Source organism: Ictidomys tridecemlineatus, chromosome 15, assembly GCF_052094955.1.
Source record: "Ictidomys tridecemlineatus isolate mIctTri1 chromosome 15, mIctTri1.hap1, whole genome shotgun sequence".
NCBI lineage: Eukaryota > Metazoa > Chordata > Mammalia > Rodentia > Sciuridae > Ictidomys > Ictidomys tridecemlineatus.
The window spans coordinates 6503214-6509213 of NC_135491.1; positions in this window are offsets into that span (position 1 = coordinate 6503214).

Here is a 6000-nt window from a genome sequence, read left to right on the forward strand (position 1 = left end):
GGTAGAGCACTTGCCTAACACGGGTGAGGTCCTGGGTTCGATCTTCAGCACCACATACAAATAATAAATAAAATAAAGGTATGTGTCCATCTACAACTAGAACAAAACAAAACTAAGCTAAAAGGTGGTAAAGCATCCCTGAGTTCAATCCTCAGTACCAGAAACAGAGAGGTGGGGGAGTACAGTAGGAGGCAGAGACACTGAGATGAGAAAGTTTGAGATTCTCAGATTTATCTGCGTTCAACTGGTTCTCCCTGCTGTATGCGTCAGGGTCCCAGTTCTCGAAACTAATACCCCAATTTTTGTATTAGCAACTCGGCAAGGCTTTAAATTCAGTTTTGTATGTAATTTTGAAACCTACTCGCTTACATTGGCATATTGAATTTTCAGGGCCTCCCCACCCAGTTTAAAAAGAAATAAATTCTTAGCCTGACACGGTGGTGCACACTTATGTGGCTCGGGAGGCTGAGGCAGGAGGATCTCGAGTTCAAAGCCAGCCTAAGGAAATGAATCAGACCCTGTCTCTAAATAAAATACAAAAAAGAGCTGGGCATGTGGCTCAGTGGTTGAATACCCCCTGAGTTCATTCCTCAGTACCAACCCCACCCCCACCCCACCCCCCCAAAAAAAAGAAAGAAAAAGAAAGAAATTATTTAGAACATCTGTAGAAGCTCTCTGGTTCTCTGTGACTAGATCTAGGAGTTTGAAGACCTGGCTTGCAGAGTTCTTTCTTTGTCCTTGGTTGGCAACATAACGGCCATTCGCAGCAGCCATAAGATCCCCCAAGACACTTGTTTCAGCGGGAACTTCATTTCAGTCAACACTGATGACAACAGGCTTATCCACGATGCCACTGCCCACGGGCATTTCCAGCATCCCCTTCTCCTGGAACCCAGGGGCGCTCTATCACTGAGCTACATCTCCAGCCTTTTTGTTTTTTTGTTTGTTTTAGTTACATTGCCCCAGGCACTGGAATTGCTGGGATTACAGGTATGTCACCGCACTGGGTTAGATATGGAGTTTTCAACAGTGTGAGTCCCAGATTCACAAAGTTCAATATAGGCAAGTGGATTTGAAGCCAGGAGATTAAATTGGCATACACGCCAAGGACGACGACTGATCCAATTCTGCACCTCTGAGACCCAAGTATATATTTTAAAGAGTTAAATACATTGAAAGATGAAGGCTGGGGATACAGCTCAGTTCGTAGAGTGCTTGCCTCACATGCACAAGGCCCTGGGTTCAATCCTCAGCTCCACCAAAAAAACCCAAAAACATTGAAAGATGAAGTGCTTTCCTGGGTAGATAATATAAATGTTGGTGTTGGTTCTCACCAATCAAATCAATCAAAATTGAAAAGATTTGGCACAGTTATTCTAAAGATGGTTTAAAGAAATAAATAAATTGGGCTGGGGTTGTGGCTCAGCTGTAGAGTGCTTCCCTAACACTTCCAGGCCCTGGGTTCGATCTTCATTGCCACATAAAAATACATAAATAAAATAATATATATATATATATATATATATATATATATATACGAAATAAATAGTTGAGTGAAACAAAGGTTTTTTTATTTTTGTCAATTAATTTTTTGTTCTTATTAGGTATACATGACAGTAGAATGTATTTCGTCATTTTATATATATACAGAGAGAGAGAGAGAGAGAGAGAGAGAGAGAAAGAGATAATAACTTCTCATTCTCTGGTTGTACATGATCAAAGCTCTTATAGAATATCGTATTCTACAGAATAGTAGTAACAGGATGTACAGCCAAGATATTAATATATTATAAGGAAACACTAATCGGTGTGGTCTTGGAGGAAGAGGAGAAGTAGAATCAACACTTCATGTATAACAGTGTTTGACAAATATGTCATCATAAAGCAACTAAGGACATGAAATTATTCAAAATACTGTTGGGTTATTGGTTAAAATATATAAAATGTAAAGACTTCTATCCTATGTCACCCTAAAATAATCTCCCACTCGATTTGAGAAAACCAGGAGGGTTGGGGGCTCACTACCGCCCCCGCTGGAGGCCGCGGGAAAACCCTCACGCCCCGCCCGGGGAGAGGCCCGCTGCAGCGGCGGTTGTGACAGCGGTGACTGCTGCAGCCTGGCCCGGGGCAGGGGCTGCAGGGACGCGTGGCTCTGGGGAGGACGGTGGACGACCAGGCGCGAGGCCACCTCACTGGGGCGTGCACAGCCCGGGGCCGCCGGCGGGAGGCCTCCAGCCACTGCAGGGGCAGGCGCTGGTGGTCGCTACAACTGTCCTCAGACAGGAAGGCGGCACCTGCTGGGCTCAGGGCCCGCTGCCAGCCCCGTGGGATCACCCCGCTGAGGCTCCTATTATGGCTGCCTGAGCCGCAGAGGCCGAGGCACTAGCCCTGGTGGAGGACCCCACTGCCCCTCCTGGCCCCCAGGACCGACGCCCAGAGCATCCCCCAGCACCAGACAGCTAGGATCCTGTCCCAGCAGCCATCCCCACCCCATGCACCCGACCGGGTCAGCAGGCCTGCAAGGCTACACGGCTATGGCCCTGGATGGATGCCATCCGCCAAAGCAACCGGTGTCTAATAAAGACACAGAACAGTGGGGGAAACCAAACCTCCGTCAGGGTAGGGCCCCTTCTGTTCTATCTCACCCCTTCTTTTAATTCTTTAGGGTATATACCCAGATGTGGAATTTCTGGATCATCTGCTAACTCTATATTTAATTTTTCCTCAAGAAATTAAATATTGCCAGGGGAGGTGGCATATTTCCATTATCTCAGGAGCTCCAGAGGCTGAGGCAGGAGGATCACAAGATTGAGGCCTGGGCAGGGGTTGTGGCTCAGCTATAGAGCGCTGGCCTACCACATGCAAGGCCCTGGATTTGGTCCTCAGCACCACATAAAAATAAATAAAACAAAGGTAGTGTGTTCAACTACAACTAAAAAGTATTAAAAAAAAAAGATTTAGGCCCACCTCAGCAATATAGCAAGGCCCTAAGAAACTTAGTGAGATTCTGAGCAACTTAGTGAGACCCTGTCTCAGAATAAACAATAAAAAGGGCTGGGGCTGATCCAGTGACCCATGACTGCAATCCCAGCAGCTCTGGAGGCTGAAGCAGGAGGATCTCAAGTCAACCTCAGCAACTTAGTGAGGCCTTGTCTCAAAAGAACAACAACAAAAAAGAGCAGGGGTAATGGCACACACCTATAATCCCAGTGGTTCAGGAGGCTGAGGCTTCAAGGTCAAAGCCAGCCTCAGCAACTTAAGTAAAATATATTTTTTAAAAAGGTGGGGAGACTGGGATTGTGATTCAGTGGTTAAGTGCTCCTGAGTTCAATTCCCAGTACCCAAACTAAAAACATAAAAAAGGGCTAGGGATGTGACTCAGTGGTTGAGTGCCCCTGGGTTCAATCTCCATGTACCTAGTAATAATAATAATAATAATACTATTTTCAACATTGGTGCACTATTTGACATCCCCACAGCCAGTGCCCCAGACTGGCACTTTCCCTGGGTCCTGGCCAACACCTGTTATTTCTGGTGATTTGCTGGTGGTGGTTTTATAGTAGTCTCCCTAATAGGTGGGTTTTGGTTTGTATTTCCCTAATGATTCATGATGTGGAAGACTTTTTCATGTGCTGGTCGGCAAGTTGTAGATCTTTGGAGAAATGTCTAAAAGTTCCTTGTTCATTTTTTAACTGGTTGTGCATTTTGCTAAGTTGTAGGAGTTCTTTTTATATTCTGGATACTAATCCATTACCAGAGCTATAATTTGTGGATCTTTTCTCCCCTTGACATGTTGTCTTTTTACTCTGATGTCCCTTGATGAACAGAGGTGTCAAATTTTGATTTGGTCTAATTTATCTTTTTTCTTCTGTTGCCTGTGCTTTTGGTATAATATGAAAAGAAATCCTTGCCAACTCAAATGTCATGAAGCTTTTCCCATATGTTTTGCTTTAAGAGTTTTATAGCTTTAACTCTTACATTTACATAATTGGATCCATTTTGAGTTAATTTTGATATATGGTATAAAGTAAGAGTCCAGTTTTGTTCTTTTACACAAAGATATCCAGTTTTCCCAATGCCATTTATTGAAATGACTGTCCCTCTCCATTGAACTGCCTTGCACCTTGTCGAAAATTATTTTACCTCATGGGGCTGGGCTGTGGTTCAGTGGTAGAGTGCTTTCCTTGCATGTGTGAGGCTCTGGATTCAATCCTTAGCACCACGTAAAAATAAACAAATAGAATAAAGGCATTCTGTCCATCTACAACTATCAAAAAAAAAAAAAAACTAGACAGGAGGATCCCTTGTTCAAGGCCAGCCTGGGCAGCTTAGTGAGACCCTGTCACAAGATGAAAAAGGGCTGGGGATGTGGCTCAGTGGTAGAGCGCCCTGGGTTCAACTCCCAGTAGCAAAAAAGAAAAAAAGTCACTACTCAGGTTACCACCAAGGAGCCCCGTTCTTCCTGCCTGGGCACAGGCGTCCCCGAGTGCATTCTATACTTAGAAATACTCCTCCAACTCATTTTTGGAAGACCTCCCACTTTGAGTGGCACCCAGACCAGGTGTACACTTCAGCATAAGCATCTTTGCCAATTGGGTCACGCAACCCAGCACACCCGCGTGAGACTAGAACTGCCTATGGATATGCAGAGACAGCACGTGGAGAGTTTATGCCAAGGAGTCTCCTGAGAGGAGCGTCACAGTGTAGACCCCAGGATTCCAAAGCAAAGCCATGCACCCTTCCAAAAGAACTCCTGGCAGGGGGTTGAGAAGATGCTTCCAAACACAGGCCATCCTGAGACCTGCTGGCACTGTCCATGGTGAGCTCAGTATTTAGATCAGGAGGACCCAACAGGGATTCTTCAAACGGTGGGTCCCTGCTGGGCACAGGGGCACGGTAATCCCTACGACTTGGGAGACTGAGGCAGGAGGCTCACAGGTGGTTTGGTTTTGTTGTTCTGGGGATTGAACCCTGAGCTACACCCTGAATCCTCTTCATTTTTTATTTCACACGAGGATCCTTGTGGGTGAAAGAGGAGGGTAGGAGTCAGTCAGAGACTAAGACGTGACCCTGGAAAAAAGGCTCAGAGATGCCCTGGATCCAGTTTTGAAGATGGAGGGAGGGGCCATGGGCCTAGGAAGGTGCCAGCCCTAGAAGCTGGGGAAGGCCAGGAGAGGGATCTCCAGATTGTCCAGAAGGATGGCCAGTGCTGACACCTTGGTTTCAGCCCAGTGAGGCCCGTGTTGGCTTCTGACCTCCAGAACTGTCAGGTAAATCAGTGCTATTTAAGCCGCTAGATCTGTGGAAACCCGTGGCAGCAGCGGGCCGCCAAGCTGACCCCCTCATCGCGGGGCCCAGCCGCAGCATTTCGTTGTATCCAGAAATACTTCAGCATGCATTTCTTGAGAAAGGCTCTTTTTAACATAACCACAAAGCCATTTATCATGCACAGATAATTAACATAATTCCTTAATATCAGATACCCGGTCAGGTCGGGACTTTTTTTTTTTAATTACATTTTTTTTTTACATTAATGGATGTTTATGAAATGAATACATGAACAAATGGTCTTTTGTCTTATTTCTGCAAGTCTTGTGATTCTCAAATCTGTCGGGTTAGTCACAAGAAGCCCTAAGTACATTTTTAAAATAACATTTTAAACCATGTTTTTCATGTTGAAATAGCTTTTGACTTATAGAAGATTGTGCAAGGAGTACAGTGGTTTTGGGTATCGTGATGTAATCCTGCAGTCTCATCACAGCAACACATGTAAGGACTCTAGTTGGGGACATATACGATGGGGGAGATGGTGAGTTGGGGGGACAGGGGGTCCATGGGAACTCCCTGTACTTGCTGCTCCATTTTTCTGGAAACTTAAAACTACTCTAAAAAAATAAAGCCAAGGGGCTGAAGTTGTGGCTCAGTGCTAGAGCGCTTGCCTTACACGTGTGAAGCACTGGGTTCGATCCTCAGCACCACATAAAAATAAAAACATAAAGG